At 40.1% G+C, this 24,160-nt stretch overlaps 1 protein-coding gene across 1 annotated transcript in view; it reads right to left on the bottom strand.

Moving 5' to 3' along the window:
• tiam2a (TIAM Rac1 associated GEF 2a) overlaps positions 1-17,632 on the bottom strand; it is a 75,353-nt gene extending 57,721 nt beyond the window's left edge. The window contains exon 1 of the mRNA XM_086147708.1: positions 17,491-17,632. The gene's annotated coding sequence lies outside the window, so the exon portion shown is untranslated. The remainder of the gene's footprint in view (positions 1-17,490) is intronic.
• Positions 17,633-24,160: the final 6,528 nt, after the last annotated feature.

Raw genomic sequence — 24,160 nt, 5'->3', positions numbered from 1 at the left:
ACTTCCATTTACCATTTATTAGACAAAACAAGCTATTTAAAAATGTTGTATTTGATAATGGGAGATTTAATAAGCACTTTTAGCTTTTACATCCTGCCACTGAATAAATGCGTTTTTAAGATATCAAAAATGTGACCTTGTGAGTTGTTTTAGATTCTGCCACTAAATGACAATGAAGGTTTTATCCTATTTTGAAAAGCAGTATTCAATTTACAGAGAATGTTAACACACGACACTACGTAATGAATAAGCACTAGCATGTCAGAACTCAGATGCATTCATCCCCATAATGTGTTTAACAAGAGCACATGAACTTCCATTTCAGTTGTGCCACACTATCAGATGTAATCTATTATTTTGAATAATTTGAATGCGGTGAATAAACTCAGGGGTGGTGTTTATGGGACTGGGAGGTGGGAGAAGTCATTGGGAGATATATGGGTATGCTCAAAAGGTTTACTTTGGGTACCAAATAGCATGATGGCACCCCTCATCGCTGGAAGTTGTTGATGGTTTCATTTATTATCCATTTAATATCATGATGGCATGATACTGCAGCTCAATGTAATATTGTGTATTAAATCTGTAAGGGGAAAATAAATCGATCTTCATCTGTCATTTAAGGACACATTACCAAGCAGTCAAGCATGCAAAAGAGATGCTTTAGAGTTTATAATTCAACTGCAAGGGCAGCTCATGGGATTTATTTTGAGACTAGATCCTATCAGTCCACGTAGTTGGTTGGTTTTGCACTTGATATAACGTATCTATGTAAATGATTTGGCTCTGAGATTCATCAGAAAAATATCCTTTTAAAAAACAAACAAGTATGTATTCACAAAATGCACAGTTAAAACACAGTTCTATTTCAACAAAATAAGCCTAAATGATGGAAAAGGGAAATCACAGAAGTGACCAGTTTGCTTCACCACCTTTTTCGTCATTCCCCTGTTCAACGATGTGTCTCTTCCAAATCACACATTTTTTGCGAACACAAGAGGGACAATATGTGTCGTATTAGTGTGTGTGTGTATATGACACATGAAAGACAGCTGATGAAGCTGATGTGGAAATCAAAAGCGAAAGCGGTAATGCAACATCATATAATCTTTGTTGGACAAGATACCAAATTAAAGCCTCCTCCAGTCAGCCGAGCTGTATCAGCATCAGGCTCCTGCTGGCTGGAATAGGTTAGGTCTCGGTTTGTGAGCATGTCCATCGACCCTAATATTATTATTTTCTTATTTGAGTTGCATAAAATGATAAAGTGTGTGTGAGTGTGTGAGGTCTGGCAAACAGCTGGAGAACTGCAAGTGCAGATCAGCTTTCCCTCAGCTTCTCTTCTAATTAAGCAGCTTAATGGACAAGGGAAGGTCATTTAGAGGGTTAACTCTGAAGAGGAACTTGCATGTTTACAGTACGTGTTCAAAAGTGTTCTGGGGCTACAGAATGTTCTTCTCCTTTCGGCTTTTCCCTTCAGGGGTCGCCACAGCAAATCAACCCTCTCCATTCAACTCTATTCTCTGTGGCCGCCTCTCTCACACCAGCTACCTTCATATCCTCTCTCACTACGTCCATAAATCTTCTCCTTGGTCTTCCTTGAGACCTCCTGCCAGGGAGCTCCAATTCCAGCATCCGTCTACCAATATATTCACTATCTCTCCTCCAAACATGACCCAACCATCTCAGTCTGGTTTCTTTGACCTTTTCTCCAAAACATCTAACATGTGCTGTTCTTCGAATAGACTCATAGACTCAAAGAGAACCTTAGCATCTTCATCTGTGCGACCTCTAGCTCTGCCTCCTGTCTTTTCATCATCGTAAATGTTTCTAGGCCAAGCATCGCTGGTCTCACCACTGTCTTGTACACCTTTCCTTTCATTCTGGCTGATAGTCTTCTATCACATAGTGCCCCTGACACTTTCCTCCACCCATCCAAACCTGCTTGAACCCATTTCTTCACCTCGTTTCGACACTCTCTGTTGCTCTGGACTGTTGACCCCAAGTACCTGAAATCCCCCAACTTCTTGATTTCCTCTTCCTATAGCCTCACAATTCCACCCAGGTACCTCTTATTCAAACACATATACTCTGTCTTGCTGCGACAAGCCTTCATTCCTCTCCTTTCCAGAGCATACTTCCACTTCTCTAGATTTTTCTCAACCTGTTCTCTGTTCTCACTACAGATCACAATGTCATCTACAAACATCATAGTCCATGGAGATTCCTGTCTAACCTCATCTATCAGTCTGTCCATCACCACTGCAAACAAGAAGGGGCTCCGAGCTGATACCTGATAGTCCCACCTTCACCTTGTACTTCTGTTACATCTACAGCACACCGCACCACTGTCTCACAGCTAGCATACATGTCCTGTACCAGTCTAACATACTTCTCTGCCACTCCAGATTTCTCCATACAATACCAGAGTTACTCTCTTGGCACCTGTTCATATGCTTTTTCTACATCTACAAAAACCCAATGGATCTCCCTATAGCCTTAGCTGTACTTTTCTATTAGCATTCTCAAAGCAAATACTGCATCTGTAGTACTCTTTCTAGACATGAAGCCTACCACTGTTCAAAAATGCTGACTTCTGCTCTCAATCTAATTTCCACCTCTTTCCCATAACTTTAATTGTATGGTTCATCCACTTTATCCCTCTATAGTTGCTGCAATTCCCCACATCCCCCTTATTCTTAAAAATGGGCACCATCACACTTCTTCTCCATTCTTTCAGCATCTGCTCACGCTGTAAGATCCTGTTTAATAATCAAGTCAGAAACGCTACTTCTGCCTCTCGTAGACACTTCCACACCTCCACAGGTATATCATCAGGACCAACTGCCTTTCCACTCTTCATCCTCTTCAATGCCTTCCTCAGTTTACTTATGCTAATCTCTACTTTGTGGTCTACAATAGTCACCTCTTCTACCCTTGCCTCTTTCCTTTACCACATTCATCGACTCTTCAAAGTACTCTTTTCACCTTTCCATCACTCTTCTAGCATCTGTCAATACATTTCCCTCTCTATGCTTAGTCACCCGGGTCTGTTGTACATCCTTTCCATCTTTATCTCTCGGTGTATAGATCATTCTCTCCCTCTTCACTATCCAACCGAGCATACAAGTCATCGTACGCCCTTTGTTTTGTCTTTATTACCTATCTCTACCTTACACTGTATCTCCTTGTACTCCTCACTGTTCTCTTCAGTCCTCTCAGTGTCCCACTTCTTGTTTGCTAACCACTTTCTGTGTATATACTCCTGCACTTCCTCATTCCACCACCAAGTATCCTTATCTACTTTCCTTCCAAATGGTACTCTCCTACCTGTCTCCCTGATCGCATTAGCTGTAGTTGCCCAGTAATCTGGAAGCTCTCCCTGACCACCCAGAGCCTTTCTCAACTAGTCCCTTTTCAGCTTCCACCACTTTGTCCTCTGCTCTGCGTTTGTCCTCTTGGTCTTCCTTGTCACCAGAGTCATCCTACAAACCACCATCCTATGCTGTCTGGCTATGCTCTCAGCTACCACTTCAGTCACTGATCTCTTTCCGGTTACCTCGTCTATACAAGATGTCGTGTACCTGCATGCTCCTACCTCCTCTCTCATAAGTTACCCTATGTTCCTGTCTTTTCTAGAAAAAAGGGTTCACTACAGTCATTACCATCCTTTTGGCAAAGTCTACCACTATCTGTCCCTTGGTGTTCCTATCCTGTTTTCCAAATCTGCCCATCACTTCTACATCCCCTCTATTGCCTACACCAACATGCCCATTGAAGTCTGCACCAATTACCATTCTCTCATCTCTGGGGATATTCTGCATCACTTCAACTAGCTCATTCCAAAACTTCTCGTCTCCTCAAACTCACATCCCACCTGCAGGACATAGCCACTAACAACATTGAGCATCACACCTTCAATTTCCAGTTTCAGACTAATAAGTCTATCCGACATTCTTTATTACCTCCACAACATTCGTAACAAACTCGTCCTTCACGATAACTGCTACTCAATTCCTCCTCCTGTCACTACCATGATAGAACAATTTAAAGCCTGCTCCTTAGCTTGTCGTCGTACTACCTTTCCACCAGGTCTCCCGGAAACATAGTATATCCACCTTCCTTCTCTGCATCATGTCGACCAACTCTATCTTTTCCTGTCAAGGCCCAATATTCAAAGTTCCTACTCTCAGTCCCAGACAATTGGCTTTCTTGGCTCTCTGCTTCTGAACACACCTTTCTCCTCTCCTCCCAGGGCTACAGAATATGAATTTCAAAAAATTCTGAGTTGGGTAGATTTTAAACAGCTTCTCCCAAACTCGCCGAGAAAAAAAGTGGCAGAACATCTCTGCAGAGTTTGTTGAGCTTCGCACCACTGTCCAATTGATCACTCTGAGCGGAACTGTAGTTGAGCGTGACACAAGAGCTCCTGCTCTCTTATATATGAAAAGAATGCCTTTGGCATTGGAGGTGACACTCATTGTCACCAGCTGACAGGGAGGCTCTGAATCTGAAATTAGGTAGTGTAAGACACTTATATATCAATCTTATTGTAAATAATATCCCATTGAAGATATTTTTCAATTTACTTAGTGGGGGTGTTTAAAAGAGACAGAAATTCAAGAATGAATTTTTCTTGTCCTTGGTTTTTAAGTGCTCTGTTCCTTGTTTTCTGTTCATATTTATGTTAACCCTTGCCATTTTTAAATACTAATGGACTAGAAAAGTAACATGCCTTTTGATAATGGATGATTAGTTCTAAGCGCTCAAGGACAATCAAAATAGCAGATCTATTTGGTTAACACACAACCTTTACCGCTTTCTACTCATCAACATTGTTTAGTGAATCCAGCTCCAGCATAATACACCTGCATTAAAACCTGTTTGCAGACTGTATTATCGCCAACAGAATTGACTGCCTTTTGTGCACTGCAGCCTCATCTGTCACACTCTACGCAGTATGAGATCCAATGATTAATTAATAAGATCAAAACAGCAACTCACATTCATTACAATTGCAAAAGCTACTATAGTGTTCTATGGCAGTCGTGTGCAACTACCTCCAAGCTCCCTAATCCAGAGTGTTGACCATTGCGGTTAAAATTAGTTGCACAAAGTCAGCTGTTAGAAGTCAGACGGAATAACCAGAGGTTTCTGGAGAACAATATAAGTATTGAGGATTTGGGAGGAAGTAAATACATGCACTTTTGGTAATCAATGTTCTCATCGAAAACGGTCACAATGTATTTTTCGGACAAAAAAACTCAAAATGTCTTCCCAAATATTCACGTGAATAATCGTATGATCAAAAACGTTGAAGAGGCCAAATATCTAGGTGTCATATTGGACCCTTCACTTAGCTTTAAAAATCATTTTAAAAAGACCTGTAATGCCATGAAGTTTAACATTTCAAACTATTAGGAACGCTTTATCACTAGAAGCTGCAAAGTCCTACTTTGATGCCATGATCATATCTCATATTTTATATTGCATATCATCATGGTCTCAGGCTAACCTAACGGCTCTAAAATCTCTGAGATCTTTACATAATCTTCCCTGAAAATTCTCAATAAAAAGCCAAGGCACTAGCATCATTCTCAGGTCTTGGAAAAATATAAAATATTAAATTTCGACAACTTGATCAGGTACTCTGATATCCCTCTAGTCCACAAAATTTTACATAACGCCGCCCCATCTCCTCTTAAGACCAACATCCAGCCTCGCTCTTAACTCACAAGTCGAGTGTTAAGGTCGGTGTCTAGAGGAGACTGCAATGTTCCTAAAAGAAAGTCTGTCTTGTCTTGCCATCAAAGAATGGAATGGGCTTCCAGACAATCTAAAGAACAAGACTGATTTTTACACCTTTACACGGGCCGTCAAAAATTGGATTCTGGAGCACCAAACATACTCACACTAACAATACCAGACTGGTAATTTTCCATCAGATGTTACCTTTCTGGGTATCATCTGATGGCCCCCAGATGAGAAAAACTAATAATGTCACAACACTACATTCCATAACATTTTACATTGCACTTTCAACTTGCAAAATACTTATTTTTTTGCCTGTTTGTATATTGTATAGTTATTTTGTCTCTTTGTATATTTTGTATATATTGTCTATTTGTACAGCTTTACATTTGTTTTGTCTTTCCAAGACTACAGATGAAATTAGCCATGAGCTACAATCTGGTACAAACATCTCTGCCTCTGTGCTTAACGTAATTGCCCACTGTCCTAATAAAACAATAAATGAAATTAAGTGAATCAAAAGTCAAAATCAAAACAAACAAAAGCACACGCAGCTGAATTAATCCATCCATTATGTACCACCTCTCCTACACTTGGGGTTGCGGGGGATGCTAAAGCCTATCCCAGCTATCATTGGGCGAGAGGTGAAGTACATTCTGGACCAAACGCCAGTCAACCTCAGAGCCACCTACAGACAACCATTAACGCTTTAATTCACACATAAAGGCAATTTTCTCCATTTCACCTTCTGCATGTTTTTGGACTGTAGGAGGAAACCCGAGAAAGCCCACACACACAGTGGAGGAACTTGCAAACTCTATACTAAGGATCCCTGTGGGAATAAAACCAGGGTCCTTGATGCTCTGAGATGGCAGGACTACCCAGTGCGCCACCATGCCACACTTGCTGAGAAAAAAAGCGAAGTGTGGACACTGAGAAATCAGTCAAGATGATAAAAGACATGCCTTCAAAACAAAATGACATGCGGGTGGAAAATACAGCTCTATCTGGGGTAGTAGGGCAAACAACCTTAGTCTGGCTTTGTCCCAGAAAACACACAATCACTTGAAAATTACACACATATCTGCTTCGCCAGGGGGCAGAAGATGTGGGGAGGGTCAGTCTGAGTCCAGATGCTCTGAGTATGTGCATGGGTTGGGGAGGGTCTACTTCCCATCCATCACTGTCACTGGCATGCATAAATCCCTCTCTGCATTCTTGAGGCGCTCTGACTCCACAGAAGTGTGTCTCGGTCGACTACCACACCACTGATTCCCTACTTAAAGAGCTGTAATTCTAAAGCATGATTGAAAAATTTGATGTGAGCTGACCTATCACCATAACATGAACATGACAGATGAAAGCCAGAGGACAAATAGATGGCGATGAATATGGTAATTCAGTTGCAACCTCCCAATGCCAAGGTGCGCCATACATTCATGGTGAACTGGCCCTGTGACTGGTAATGTCTCACTGTTTCATTGCCAATTAAGGGCCTAAGTATAGATCACTGTCAACCCAAACAGATCATCAGTCACTTCACTCTCCCTGATCAAATTCAAGAACATTATTCTTTGTCGGGCCACAGGCAAGCACCCAGAAAACCATTATAGTCGTCATAATAGCTAGAGCTGGCTCAGCACCTTTTCCATCAGTCACCTGTGGTTGAAGAGTGACGAAGTGACAGGCAAAAGCTTTGAAGGTGAATTAAAGCTTGCTATACCTGTCTGGACCTATCTAGTTGGTTTATGCATATTGGTCAAGGTTAAGATGATTAACAAAGATGCTAATGCACATCTAATTTGGTAATTCACTTTTTCAAATAAACACAGTCAACAAGTTTAGGGTATTTCAGTCAAAATAGACTTGCAAATAATTTTTCATGTGGTGAAATCTATTAACATGCGGCTGATCATATCCTTCTTCCAACCTTCTATGCCACAAAGTCTCACAGTCAATCATAAGTGGAAACAAGCAGCATTATCTTCTACCACCGGGATGTAGGACTGTCCTATTTTGTTCCTCAAATCGGGCTTCAGGTGAGTAATTTCTTCCAATTCAAATGAGAATTTTCTCAACACATTCATGCACTGGACTCACACAGGTGAAAATCCTTGCCCTGCAAAGCAGAGTCGGGTGCTTGGTTGTAGATATGATAAAGCAACATATTACTGGCATCACATTGTCTACATCATAGCCTTGTAAATTAATGGTTAAAGTATTTCCCCCAAAAAATGAAGTATTTGAAGACAACAGACATTTTTGTGCCTACAGCATGTAAATGTGCAAAAAAGAACATAATCCAAGTCATAATACAGCTTATGTTGACATTATCAGTCCTTCTCATTTAATGTAACCCTTATAGGGTTGAACACATCTAATGACTTTCTGATAAGGAAACGGTTGTATCCTCTGCTGATTGGACTAAGATGGGTGAACATTCAAAGTGATGAGAAGACATTAAACCAGACTTTTGCAATCTCACATTTACAGGAAAGCAGCAAAGGTACTGTCACCTGGATGCCTGAGAACCTCCACAGAAAGACAAGGTACTCCTAGTGTTATTAGCTTTTAGTGATGTTTCAAGAAGCACAGCTATATTTGTGATCAAACCGGTCCAGAGCAGGTTTACTGTACAGATAAGAGAGAGAAACATGACTTAAACCGCCTGCTAAGAATCCTAAACCCGCTGAAAGTTTGTGACAGCAGAGGAGCCAAACACATACAGTCAACCCTGCATGGAGATATGGTCCTGGATCACTCATTCGCTTAAAAGTAACTGACATTCTTCTTATTCTCCCTCCTTGCTACTATTATCTATTATTGTTGTGTTTTTGCTTGAAACTCTGGCACAACAATTTCCTTCGGGATAAATTAAGTTATTCTCATCTCATCTCATTCAGACTTTAAACAAGTTCTCAGTTTGAAAAAGGCATTCATTCTTTCCATTCAAGCCTGACCTCTTTTAGTTGGCATGATAAGATTATGGATTAACAACAATCTTGACATATTTTAGAATGTCCTTATGACAGCCAGTTAGTGATCCCACCTGGATGCTTCCATGTGCAAGCATTTAAATGCAATTAAAATTGTCTGCAAGCAGACACAAATTTAGAACCTAAGGAATGTGGCATGAATTCCATAAAAGCTTAGTATTACGAAAAAAAAAACTTTAGCATGAAATTATATACTGGTGTTTAGTTATCACTCGAAATTAGCCGGGAGCTATTAGCAGACTATAAACCGGAGCAGGTGAACCACAAAGCATTAAAGCTTCATGTTGTTTAACTTGGGTTCAACAGTTGGAACAATGTTGCTTACTGCTGTTTCTCGTCCTAACTGGTCAGTCTAGTCATGTGGGCAGTGTAGCATGTGAGCAAATTCTGCTGTGGCAAAAAAAAGACAGAAAAAAGGTCACTGAGAAAACCATAGAAAAACAATCTGACGGTGGCATTTTGAAATGCCTCGCTAGAAAGGAGTGAAGCTTTTAAAGACTTATAACAGAAGCAAGGCGAAATGTGCACAGAGCAGCAATTAATTTCAGCTTGTGGCACACCAGCTAAGCACTAGCAGCTGTACTACATGTACACAGCTTTTACAGACCTGATTAAATTAAAGTTTTTGCCAAACTCATTATATTCCCCATCTATATGAGCACGCTCAGGAATGACAATGAGAATCCTGCTAATTATACAATCATCGAGTACTCAGCTTGATGACTGCATGAGAGAAACACACACATGAACAAAATTACATGCATGAAAGCCGGACGCACACTCTCTCTGGCAGGCTGCTTTTGTACCTATAAAGACCTAATTTTTTATTAGGTAAAAAAAAACACAACTGATGCTTAAAGGCAGATGTGTCAATTTACTTACAGTGCCTTAGCACAGACCGCTGATTTCGACAGGCAGATGCTCTCCCAGCACAGGTCACAAAAGGTCAAGGAGTTTCATTATGAGAGGACAAGGGTGGTATTTGTAATATTCCATGGGACTATGTTGCTGCCTTAATGTTAATGCCTTAATGTTGATGCCTTTATGTTGATGCCTTAATGTTGATCCCTTGATGTTGATCCCTTGATGTTGATCCCTTGATGTTGATCCCTTGATGTTGATCCCATGATGTCGACGATACGTATACTATATAAGCGGTATCATCCAACCGATACTTCACTTCTTCTTCTTATTCTCACTCTGGAATATGCTCTGCTATTAAAGCAAACACCCGTTCTACCGTCCCACTGATCGTTCTTGTACACACGGTACATTTCTCGAAACATTACAGTATTTATTCACAAGCCTTTCCGTCCAAACAAGACAGGCTTTACAGAAAAAGGAGATGACTACTTAACCCTGGTAGCAAATGGCTACCCATAAGCTACTCACTCACTCACTCACTCACTCACTCACTCACTCACTCACTCACTCACTCACTCACTCACTCACTCACTCACTCACTCACCTCGTGGAGATTTAGCAACAGTTCCACCCCACCAAAAGAGAGAACGAGAAAGACAAAATGCAGAAGGGAAAAAAGAGCTACCGAAAGCCAGAAACTCAAAATATAGTATGAAACAGATAATTGCCACCCTGTAAAAAATTCTGTTAAAACAAAATCAAAAAAAAAAAAAAAGATTCCTGTCAAGGCTGATATACTACACTAAATATCAGTGGTGGTTACAGGGGCAACCTGTTAGTTCCAGAAGATGAGTAGGACCACCAAACAACGTGTGACATGTCTCAGACTACATCGAAGCATCCGTGATGAGTGCTTGCATAAAGAGGAAAATTTGTTTGGCATTTCTTGGGCTATGTATGCATCTGTAAGCCCTGGTTTTCTGTGACAAGCCAAAAAGCATAACATAGCAAGACATAAAGTATAATGATATGTATGGTTATAAAGCATCTGAAAGAATGTGTGGTCATCCAGCTTGTTAAAAGCAGTTCGAAGCAAAGAAAAAGGCCTTTGGCACAAGATGACCACATGATTAGCTTAACCATGAGTAGACCCTCACTCACACATTCAGTAAAAACAAAGCAAACAAGGAAGAATGATAAAATGGAGATCATTACTGCAAAATAACATAGGCCAGCTGATAGTGAGGTCCTTAATTGAAAGATTAAAATAAACAGTTTCAGGGTTTTCCCCTGTTATCAGTGTAAGCTTGGGTATACCAACGCAGGTGTACGCAAGGTAAAATATCAATATCAATTCCAATGAAGGGGATTCCTTCATGGGAGCTGACCACATTGGTCAAGACAAAACTCCTACAGATCACAATCATCAGAGCATGAAAAAGAAAAGGAAATTAAGAGATGAAAATAAATTAATAAAAGGACGAACTCAAAGTCGTTAAACCCATTTCTTTTAAGTGTCTCCACTGGACAGAAATAGACATTTGAACCGAGAAAGTTGTCTACTGCCAAGAAAAAAGCAACTGATTATTGATAGTTCTGGTTAAGTAAAATCAAACTTGCTTGGTCTTGTTTGAATAGACCGATATGACAAATTGTGATGCAGAACAAACCAAAATGGATTTTGTTACTGTCACTGGGTTGATTGATAGAACATCAGCCACTATTAGTCACCAGTCAGCATGTTCTCCTTGGATCACTAACCTCATGAGACCTTGGATAAACTATTTCAAACACGAAAATGATTTATAGGAAATTACTTCACCCCTGTGTACACATCAGATCCTTTCAAATGCAAAGCGAGGTTCAGTGGGCATATAAAAAGGGAGGCTGCTGGATGCAGAAAAAAAAAATCTCCATAAAATAAAATGAAAGCAGATTTTATTAAAATCCAGACCCAGCAGCTGATTCACACACAGCTACTGCATCAATGTGAATGATGGCGGCATGGGTTATGCCACGTAACACAAAACTTTCTGTTATTCAACCAGAAAGAATTCGAGCACAAGAGCTGCTGTATAAATGTACCACATGCACACACACACAGGCACAGCCATTGTAGTGATGAGTCAGTCATTCCAAGTTTACCACAGAGAAACAGTCTAAACACGAGATGCTCCACATCATCCAAGTCTATTGTCCATCTGGAAAAGCCAGCAAAAGTTCCGGTTGACAGTCAAAACATCAGCAATGTTCCAGGACCTTTTAAAAATAACCCTACATTATGAAGTGGATATGGATAAGGCCATAAAGGGCGTGTTCATTTTTCACTTTAATATTTTTTTCTTTGACAGATTGGTGATCGTCTTTCATTCAACAGTGAAAAAAGAATTTCAAAGAAATTGATCTTTCCTCATTTCAAGCTCTCTCTTCATACTTTAGGCATTTTTATTTTACACTTCATATTTCACAACCTTTCTTGTAGTAGTAGTAGTTCTTGGAAGGCAAACCTAGGAACAGAGGTGAGAATCTGTTAACCATGCAGTTCAGTACCTTTGAGCCAGTACATTCAAGGCCATTAATATTGCGCAGCAGACAAAGTAGGCGTTAGCTTCTTTAATGACAGATGAAAATCTAATACCATTAATGGCCTCTGGTATTGCGTATCTGTGGAACTGGCTGTCTTGTATTTCTAAACTGATATCACATAACAATATTCCGAGAGCTAAGATCCATTGTGTCTGAAACAGAATTTAATAGTCTCATGGCAGGCCTCTGAACCCAGTCCAGTCAAATTATGAGAGGTCTGCCACTGAGTCTGATTGTTAATGACGTGACACTGGCTTGGGGAATAGACTAAATTAATACTGCAGCATTGTCCCATATTTTAAAAGCAATGGCCTGAACTCAGCATCATCTGCTGGCTTTGGTGTGAACCTTCGTGACCCTATTGACTCAGCATTTCTGTGTCTTCATAAAGTTGAGATTGTCCCGCAAAATATTCTTTTTTTGCACCTGAATATACTGATTGTGTAAATGATCCTCCATCCATGTACAACTGAAAAATAAGCAATGCCACACACAGGCTCATCTTAGGTTAATGACAACACTGAAGACGTTATGCACGTTAGGCTTTTATATGTCCTCTTTTCTGAAATAAGATATGGAAGGAAAAGATAAAAACGAATAAACTGTCTGACAACCCAGCTTCCTAGCCGTGCTATAAAATAAGCCTTTTCAATTGCATATCCTTTTACCTCCAATAGCCAAGGTCTATAAGCCAAATCAGACTTCACAATGTGATCACTTCGGGGAGTGGAGCATTTGGACACATTTATCTCTAAGGATGAAAGAATTTTCAACAGAGTTAACTGAGCTTGTCTAGGGACTGGATGCAAGGATCACAACTGACCTGAAGCGAAGAAGGTCCTGTTTCTGTTTACACTGCCCTGACGCAGAATGACTAAACTAACACAACAGAGCCTGGAGACTGAAAATTAGAGAAAAAAAAATCTCATCTTGTTGGAATATTAATCCACCAGCCGCTAAAGTCGCGGGGGGGTTGACAAGTAAAGGAGTGCAAATGAGGCTTAAATTGTTTTCCAACAGAACCCTTATGTAACCACTGCCAAAGACACCCCAATGTAGTTGCATCTGTGACACAGCAAATAGTGCAGACAATGGCATATTATGTCCTGTAAAATTGGCATATGCTACTGAGCAAGCAAAACATACATCCATCCATCGTCTGCACTGGAGCCTATCCCGGCTGTCATAGGGCGAGACACCCTAGCCTGGTTGTCAATCACAGGGCCAAATATATAGACAGACAATCAGTCACTCACTAAGGGCAATTTTCCCATTTTTTTCCAATTAACTTGCTGCATGTTTTTGTGAGGAAACTGGAGAACCAACGCAGCCACAGGGAGAACACGCAAACTCCATACAGGTGATGGTTTTGGATTCGCACCAGGGTCCTTTGTGCTGTGAGGCTGAAGCGCTAACTACCGTGCCACTGTGCCATACCAGAAAGCGAAACAGTGAAACAATATCTGTAATCTACTGTAGTAGACTGCAGTTACAACAATCTTGCGTTCTGGTGTATGATAATAATGCACCAAAGGGTAGACTTTGAGAAACAGACAACCTTGGATCCATGTAGAAGAAATTAGGGATACTCAGGATATTTAGCAAATTATTCAATATATGCTGTGTGCCCTGTGCAAGTTGTGCACAACAACTGAGGAGTGGTTGTATTTTCATTTGTTGAGAAACAGATCAATCTCCACCCAATTTTGTCCATCAATCTTGAAAGACAATAAACATGTGGCACTTAAAATCCTTACTCCAGAATCACCAGCTGTGTACACCTTCCAATAGGGCAAGTGTGACCCTTTGGCTACTTGGCTTAGGTTGCATAGATCAATCACAATATCTATTCTCAGTGGGATCAACTGGTAAGTGAATAGGGAGTGGGGGATGGGTGGTCATTTCCATTCAAATAAGATTACCAATTGGTTAAAAAAAACAGAACCAAAGCCAGTAATACCAGTAATACTGTTCTGCAGTATTTCAAATTAGCAACAAGTGCCTATTAAACCAGCTCATAAAGAGCCAATAGCCAGTTGGCATCAGTTTTTCTGGGAGGTTAATTGACCAATTATAACATATATTAAAGTTATGCATGAAGAGGGTTTAAAAGTTTCAAAAATTGGATGCTGACCAATGCTAATACGCACTTTACTACACTGAATGAAGTTCAGCAGCAAGGGGTAGAAAAAAAAGCGCTTTGAGCACAAAAACTCACTCTCTTCATCATCCCCAGCACCCTAGCTGTCAAGATAACAAACCCAATGGTGAATTGATATACCAAAAAATAGGTTCTGGACCCTGCACTCCTCCATCTCATCGGTCACTTTGATAATCGCACGCAGGCCTGGCATTGACAAGGACCTCACAAAGTATAGGCATGGCTACACAGCAGTAACAATATGATTTTTCCTCACAGTTCATTATAGTATGATACAATTCAATGAACAACATGACTTACTGTAATCTTACACTATTCTCAGACAAAATAACCACTGACAATCACAATTTAATTCTTTTAAAACTCCCCAGCTTTCTTTCAAGCAAAAACTGGACTGATTTTGAATAATGAGAATGAAATGCAAAGAATGATATAAAAAAATGAAAATAAAAATCAAACTATTGCTGACTTTCTGGCAACCGCCCTTAATAAGGTAAGGTGTACATCTTTGTGGAAGTCATTTTCTCTGCCAACCTTAGAGACAGCTTTTCTTCGTCCTTTTTTTTTTTGCTGGTGACCCCAAAGAAGTGCAACCGAATTCTGACTTAAGTGTTAATTCCTTCAAAGACCCCAGAGAGGCGGCAGTTCAGAGGAGAATAAGGGTTACATTGGTTGAGCAGGATGACACTGAGCTGGACACATGTTTCCTGTGACTGAAGCAGTGCAGTGTAGAAGATTACAAAGAACCTGACTGACCAAATCCTTCAAAGGGAATAGGTGTGAGTGTATGTGTGTCTGTGAGTAGAGAGAAAGACATCTGCCTAAAAGAAGTTAAAGATAGACTTGCTAAATTATGCAGCTCTCGTTACACGGTCTCTCTACTTTTTGGCAACGAGGATCATTGATTATTTTGGTCCAAACTGCTTGTGTTGTGTATTTTCAGTGCTGAGTTGGTGTTAGTTCTATGATTTCTGATTGTAGGGCGAAGCCAGTCATGTGTTGTCTGGTTGGCATTGTAATTTCAGTAGTGAATAAGAGGAGTCAGCCAAGATGCTGTCAACAGCAGCTTTTAGTTAACCGGCTTTATATAGAAACCACTCCAGATGCTGCTGACCATCCAGGACCAGAAAACACAGTGAGAGCCAAATATAATCTAAACCACAGCAGGAAGAAATAGAAACATAAATTCACCCTCACAACTACCTAACTGTACTGTCTACAAGGAAAAAAGAAGTTTCAGGCCATTGAAGGACAATTTTACTGACATAGAAGAAAAGCAAAATGTTTTGTTGAGTTCAATTGAACCCACTTTAAATTCATTTTGCCTGGAAAATGTAGCAGTCACATGCACCGCTCCACCTAGAGACAGCAAGAAGCCTTCAACCTCATGTGACAGGGAACAGAGACGTTGCCCATGCCTGGTAGGTCACATGCACCCCACCTTATATGGAGAAAAATGTGCTGTGGAGAAGACTTTAAAACAAGTGTGTTTTCACAAAGTACGAGCACTTAACAATTACGATGACAAGCATTTTGACACACAGGCACACACAGCCCAAGTTTTGCCCACTACAAATGTTGGCCTTCACATAGAGCGTCAGAGGGTAAGGACAACCATTTTTATAGAACATGACACCACAAAGTATCTGTCACACACAACTGATATTAAACGTAGATTATTTCATGAGAAAAGCGTTTGTGTTATATTTGTCATAGACACAGGATGTTACTGAATGTTTCACTTTAGTAAGGCAATGCTGTGCTGTCTGGGGAGGGAAGAGGATCGTCATTACATCAGACATTCTATTTGTATCAACTGGTTTATCCGACACAAAGGTCAAAACTATACATATAGGTTTTTTTACTCTTAACAAAACAGCCCAACATCACACACATTCCCTGAGGTTAAAGATCCAATCCAGACCAGTATACAAATTTGAAATGGTAAAAGCTGTGCGGTTCCCTGATTTTTGCCACAAATATGTGAACAACATAAGCTGAAATACACCCCCGACGTCTCAACAGTTTAGTAATACTATACTTTAAAAATGACAAGGGAAGGGGCATTACTGAGAAAACAGCAATCAAGGTGATAGGAGTATTTCTGTGTAGTCCACAGGACAAAGACATTGGCAGGAAAACAAGTCGGGATAAACCTGCGAACATATCCCTCCAGGAATAAACATGTACAGAAAGACTTTCCCTCTCAGCTTAATTGGGCTTGGCGCTTTTCTGGACATTGCAACTGTTGTAAAAAGTTCAGTATTAATATTTTACAGTACATTCTCAGACTCTGTATGTCTTTCAGTGATCATCAACTATCAATCCTTTGAATATTCAGCCTCCAGAAGTCAGCAATTAGCTACAATTCATATTATTGTGGCCTGGACCAGCAGGGGCACCTGTCTTGGAGGTAACGGATATGAAAGGGTCCGAGACATGCCAAAAAGCATGCCTGGCCCTTCCTCCGACTCAGTGGCTGTTTGCTCTGGATAGGACACCCACCCCAGCTCCTGGAGGTCCTGGTGCCCCTTTTGTTGTCTTTGAATGCACCTAGAGAGTTATTTGAAGCTCGAACATGGTCACACAATTACAGAGGCCAAGGGTAAACATCCACGCACTGCTGCAGAGCACACCCCAGAGTTTAGTGGAGCCAGGCTCCCACCCCATAAATCAGCAGAAAGAAAGGGGCTACATGTTGATAATCTCCACGCTTCTCATAGCTCACTGTGATTTATCGCACCATTGGAATTACAGCCAAAACACCCTTGGACGGGGACTTGTAAAATCCATTTGCAATGCCGAACATGATGAAAGGGGGGCGTTCATTTCATTTGTGCTTGCAGAGTTTTGCAGCCCACAGAACGCCGTGTTTATCGCAATAAAACATTGTAACCCAGATTTATAAATCCAACTTTTGACGCAGATATCCGCGGGCTGTCGCGACAAGAACCACTTGCGAGCCCTTGTTTTAAGGAGCAGAGGGGTTGTAAACGCAGATATAATCCGGCAAAGTGAATATTCATCAAGACGCAGCTCAGAACTTCAGTTAAGCGGCGGGGTGAACTCGTTTTCAACTGGCGAACCGGACGAAACGCCGCCACGGGTAGAATTAAGTTCGCTCCAACTTACCGGCGCTCGTTTTCTCCGGTGAAACGCAGTGATCAGGTGATCATCGGTCTCCCTACTCTCTCTTTCACACATACACACTTGGACGCAGCAACAACACGCAGCATTATAGCTTAATAATATCGGTGCGTCTACTTCCACATGTCCTTCGTCCACGAAGTCGCGCTGAGGAGACACTACGGCCTCTCCCAGACAATGTGGGATTTAGCTCCTCCTTCTCGCTGAAGGGGGAGGGGAAGGAGAGGGAAGGCGTGTGAGCGGCCGCGGAGCTAACGCAAAATCAGCGGATGGAGACTATGGTTTACGATACTTCATAAACAATTGAGAGTTGAAACCCCAAAAGTTTTAAAAGTTCATTCCAATGATTACACAACCGGGTTCTCTACTGCGATTCGGAATGTGTTTTCTCTCGCTGCCTGAACATTTTCACTGGAATACCAACGTTTCAACGGTCTGGACACGTGACAAATATTTGTGACGTCACACACGCAGACCCCCCCCCCCCCTCAAGGATTCCAGCTGGAAGACTTGAAGCATCCAGTGGGGTTTTTACCAAAGGGGATGTGTGTGTATATATGGGAGGGAGAGGGCTGACTATGGAGGACATGGCAAAGCACTCCAAGAATTAACAATCAAATTTTAAAACATTGAAAAAAAAATAAAACCAGAGAAGCAATTAATTTATCAATCAATACATGGATAAACAACATATTAATTTCATAAAGTCATTCCTTCACCCACTTGGGAAACAAGTCAGAGAGCATTTTACATTGCTTTGCTAATTTGCCTAACTTTGCCTTGTGCTTGAAAAGACAAAAACAAAATGTTAACAAAAGGCTGAATAAAGAGCAAGTCAGCTAATTGGATTATTCAAAACAGGGGCGTTAACAATAACGGAAAGGGCTTCTGATTTTTGGCCCTCTTGGCCAGGTCTCCCTTGTGAAAGAGGTTTTTAATCTCAACGGGACTTTTTTACTGGCTAAATAAAGGTTAAATAAAAAAAAAAAAGTGTTTTTCTAATGACTGAGCCAATTTTTTTTAATTTTCAATTCCTGGTTTAATTTTTCCTTCAAATATCAAATCATGAAGTATTTTCATTTCTATCAATTTATGTATGGATTTGTCTGTTGTCTGGTGAACTAATTTTGTCTTTTTTTAATTGTGCAATTCATTATCAACTCATGAAATTCTACTCTGGTGGTCCTCTACTGCTATTACATATTTATTATTTTGAAAACATTTCGCACTTAAATTACAATTACACGTTTGATACATGCATGCGGTTAGTACAGAAAAGAAGTGATGAAATCCAGTTTTAAGACTGACCCCAGCAAATATTGGATTAAGATAACATAATTCTCAATTGGTTTTACTTAATTTCATTACTATTTTTGGAATGCCATTGTGTCTGAAATAGATCATTGGATATCAGGAAGTTGACTAATATGATTTATTTGTGCAAAAGTGACCTAATGGGGGTCCCTGAGGGACACAGGCATTGGAGTCAAAAATTAGCAATAAATAAACTTCGGCCATTGGGTTGTTTCACAGCTACAAAAAAGGAGTATTAATTTCCCTATTCAATCACCCCCGTATCACACTGTTAGAATATCTGTGTGATTTCAAGTCAGATTTGTGCTGACTTGCTTGATGCCCTCACAGGGGAAGGTCATATGAATGTTGACTATGGATTTTGAAGGAGTACCAGGGGGTGTGATGTTGTTCAGAGCGGAATTCGACATATATTTTGGCCACATATGAGCTCAAAGTTCTGTTTAGCAGCACTGGAGACCTCTAACAGCTCTTCATTTCAAAAAAATGAATCTATTTATGGCACAAACAGCAGCCTTTTCTGTCCAACTGACACAGGATGACAGTCTCTTAGAAATTCAGTACTGATAATGTGGTGGTAAAAAATGTAAAAACGAATATAACTAAGGAAAAAATATATTGACAAAATCTGTAGAGATATGTGGTTGAATATTGGAAAAAATTCAACGAAAAGGGGTGTCAGAATAAAAGCAATCACAGCTGAAGGTTTTCTTTCCTTTTTTTATGCCGATGCAACACAAACATTCAACCAACAGGCTCGAGGGTATGAGGTTTGTGTTCACATGCATGGTTGTCAACACTTAAACCCGTCTTCTCTCTCTTCCTTTTAAAGCTTCTCCTAACCCCTTGTCCCCATGAGCCCGGCTGTCCCAACCCCCACCCTCGTACAGCTGCTGTACGGGTCATTGCTACAACTGTGTATGGGTATGTGAGTCACTGTTTGTGAGAGAAGGGATGGGGGGGTTGGCAGATCCCCTCCTCTTGGGATGTCCTTATCACTCCTACAGGTGACTAGTGTGATACATCCATTATCACCACTGTATGAGGTGCTGGGATTGTCACCCATCTAGCGTCCACATTACAGCACTCTTGTCGCTAAGGTGGGAGGTGGTTTTCAAGCCTCCGTAAACATGAGTAGGAAATTGTGTGCACGTGAGACTGAGGATGATTGTGGTCAAGTGCACGCTTACTACCTCCCAAACACAACTCCAGCAATACACAAAGGAGACCCTGCGCCGTAAAGGCGACTGAAGGACATGGGGTAGATAAGGTATGAAAAAAGCCATGGTGTTCTGAAAGGTCTTTAATAGATCACGACAGGTCTGATATAAGCGATAGCTCGCAGACGACAGGGGCTTTAAGTAATGAGAAATCAATGACAGTGACCGGTGAACTGCCAACCTCTCACATTGGTGCTGTCTGGGTCTTTAAAGAACAGATAGAACACAGTTAAAGGCACTGATTTACCACCAAGTACATGTGAGTGTATTAGCATCAGGCTAAAGCCCTTTGATGCTCTTTACTGCAAGGGGAAAAAAATGGACACAAGGAGCCCAAACTAATCACCACAGCTGTAACCGACACTTGTAGTTATTCCGCAGGACTAAATCTGGTGGTTACAGACAAAGGACAGGAGCTGCGTTGCATATCAGACAATGTCGAAACACTGTAAACGATGATGGATTGATCCCTCACGTGTTGCACCATTTGTATGTCTGAGTGATCGCCCCAAGATATGAAATTATTGAGAGATGGTGGCAGCAGGGAGTGGAGGAAGGGAGCTTGAAGCTGATCATTTGAGTTGTAGGATGAAGAGACATACAGTGAGCGGAGCTGAACTATATCTCTTTGTGTTGGGAAAAAGACAGAAGCGACTAATTGATGAATGAGTAGCTTTAAACCAAATGGACAGTCTGATACAACATAAAACATCAGATATCTGAATGTATCTCATATTTTAGATTCTCTCTCTGTCTTTGATGTTATTCACTGTAATTACTTCAAACTAGCAATTTTTTCCATGGACAACTACACAATGGCAAAGTTACACTTCTTTAAACTATATTTAGAGGAACTTCTTTCCTACTTCATGGAAAGACATATGTCAGACAGACATCTAGGTGTCAGCATCTTAGTGACGCATGGATTATATATGGTGTTTTGTCTAACAAATTAAGATATGAATTAATTTCTTAAAACAGGAGACAAGACACGCACAGATCAGGTTTGCCTGAACCTATGCCACAAAGGGCAATAGTCACAATCATAAACAACAGAAAGCCACAGGAAACACCTATGTAGTTGCAATAGCACTGTGTTCTGATTCAATTAAAAAATATACCCTTCCACTCAAAGTGTCAAGTCTGAAGTATGTTCAGGTTACTATATCAAAGAAAGCTTAGGTATTTAAGGCTTAATACTGAGAGTTACTTAATTGTAAGTGTTGAGAAACAGTAATGTACGGTAATCTGGGGTGAGAATAATGTATTTCAGGGCAAAATGGTAGTTCTACACTTTGCTCTTCCTCTAAACTTTTTTTTTTTCATTTTGGTTGAATTTTGTCATTATTTGACAAATCCAACTGTGTTCGAAGGAGCACATGGAAGAATAACATTATGAGAATCAAAGTTAATTCTCTTAATGAAGCTACTTCAACCAAATCTGTTACTTTTAATTTCTAATGTGGCTTTTGATGCCACTTGGGGAATTGAACAAATTCAATGAGCTTTAAATGCTAACACTCACGCAATATACTGTAAGAACTAAAGATAGCGGCTTCCAAATGGGCTTGTGACAGGAACACAGATTGCGAGTCATTAAACACGAGTCTCACTCACAGTGACCACTTTACTGTCGCTGTCACACCCACAGATCCTGCAGCTCATCGAGCAACGATAACACACAGCAAGAACAGAACAGAACAGAACAAGGTCATTTGAAACTTAACTGAGCCTATTTGATTGAATACATATGTAGACAAGAACATTTAATACCGTCACACACAAATTAGAATACGTTGTTTTAAACATAGTTTATAAGCCATATTCCCTCATTTTCATATGCTTTGCTATTCATCATCAGCTTTGAAATAGATTGAGTACAAATACATTTTACCAAAAGCATGTGAAAAAACAATCCTTGAATATTTTCTTTTGACCATCTTATTACCTACACAGAAATGATCCAATTTCCAATCCATGAGTATTGTCAGAATAGATAAGTCAGAAAAAGAAATTAAGTAACCTGAAAATTCTCCTTGTCTCCAGCAGTGAGCATTTCCATAGTAAATGACATAAAATGCATTTGCCTTGAAAGTTGTGTTCACAATTTAATCAGGCACTGTCAAAGCTGGTAGTCTATGTCAACACCATGTCATAACACAAAAGTAAGCACAGATGGACTAATGGTGATAATGTAACCACTGTTAAGTCCCCTTGAAATTATCTTTGAACCCCAGAGTGCTTAAGTCACTAAATATAATCCAGACGAGAGAGAAAATAACATACTTTACTGAAAGATTGAGAGGAGATTTTTTTCAAACGTGTTTCACCTACATTCGCACTTAAATAGCCACATCTGCAGCCTATACTGAAGGACAAGGTATGGGAGGAGGGGTTTGGAGGTAGGCCACACAGAGACACTTGATTAAGTTACAATTAGCCTGTATTAGGTTCATTGGGAATAACACATCACCAGTCAACCAACAGACGTCGAGAGACAAAAGCTCAATTCAGCAAAAAATATTTAGGGGCTGATTCCAATGAGGCAAATGGAATCAGTTACTCCAGAGTGTAATGTCATCGGAGCTCACCTCTGCTCCTTCTAATGCAATATAGAGCAGCGGACAATAAGGAGACAAGCAAGACAACACAGATACAAACAGTTCTGAGAAGAACATTTGGAGGCGGAGGAGGAAAGATGTGTTAATTCCTGATATGCAGTAAAAATCACTTGCGGAATTACTGGCATTTAATGGGCATCCAAAAGTGTACGAAAGGTTTTTGGGTGAGGAGGTATTCCTTTGTTCATTACTGCGATGATGATCCCTGTTTGGGCCTGCTAAAGTAACACACACACACACACACACACACACACACACACACACACACACACACACACACACACACACACACACACACACACACACACACACACACACACACACACACTACCCTCTGACTCCCCATCGAGAAACACTTTCACACTCATGTTAAGTTAGCTGACTACAGGGCCGTTAACATTATCTTGTTAAAATCAGCTTATTTCATTTTCTTAATTGGAAACACACACTTCTCTGGGTATTTCCCACAAAATCGTCGACTACCAGCACACTCCAGGGTGAGGGAAAACAAAGGAGTAAATTCAAGAAGTCTGTCTGTAGCAACTTTTAAAGAAAATAGGAAAATGAATAGCCCAGTGCTGTTGATGGACAGCTGATATATTCTACCAAACTGTGCTTACTGTGGAGGTGGGCATAGAGACAGTGATTAAGGCCATACAGTGTTTGTGATTACATAATTTCAGGTTTGTCCTGAACCTTTCAATGTCTCCTTTGGGGATGTATTTCACTCATTTAAATGAGAGCTAAAACAGGAAGACTATCATTCGCGTGTCCTGCTCATTCCTGTTGAGTCAGAAAGAAATTACACATTTTGTAAAGCGTGTTTACATCCAGTGTTCATAATTAGGTCATTTTTAATGGAAAACACTTGCTTTTTTATTCCATCCACCCAGGATATTATAACACAATACAGTGTAGTAAAATGGTTATATCTGTGTTTATTAGAAAATTTGCACATCGCATATTAGTACATTTTGCAAATATACATTGTAAATTGTAGGTTGTATGTTGCACATTTTCTACATATGTACTAATAAGTAAATAAGTATTTTTTGTTATTATTTTATCAGTTTTGTTATTTATTTTAACCCTCATTTTCTTTCAGCATTCAGTATGGAACAATAAAACTTCATCGAGGATGTCAAAATCGGTGGGTAGCTATTTAGTTGCTTTGTTTACAATCTGAGCTATCTATGTTTAAAAAAATTGAAAGAAAAAATATCTTAAAACTGGCCCTTTAGTTCATTATCATCATTTAATTCATAGTTAAGACAATTCATATTTCATTGTATTTCTTATTCTCCCTCCTTTCTACTATTATCTATTACTGTTATGTTTTTTTACTTGAAACTCTGGCACAACAATTTCCTTTGGGATTAATAAAGTTGTTCTCATCTCTCATCTCATCTCATCTCATCTCATCTCATAATTGCTTCTTCAAGGTGCTGGTAAAAAAATGGGAACTTATCAAGTTTGTCCATAGGATGTAACACAAAAATA

This window comes from Fistularia commersonii, chromosome 1, assembly GCF_037954325.1.
Source record: "Fistularia commersonii isolate RoL2024-O1a breed Wild chromosome 1, RoL_Fcom_v1.0, whole genome shotgun sequence".
NCBI lineage: Eukaryota > Metazoa > Chordata > Actinopteri > Syngnathiformes > Fistulariidae > Fistularia > Fistularia commersonii.
This window is presented reverse-complemented; position numbering and strand designations above follow the sequence as displayed.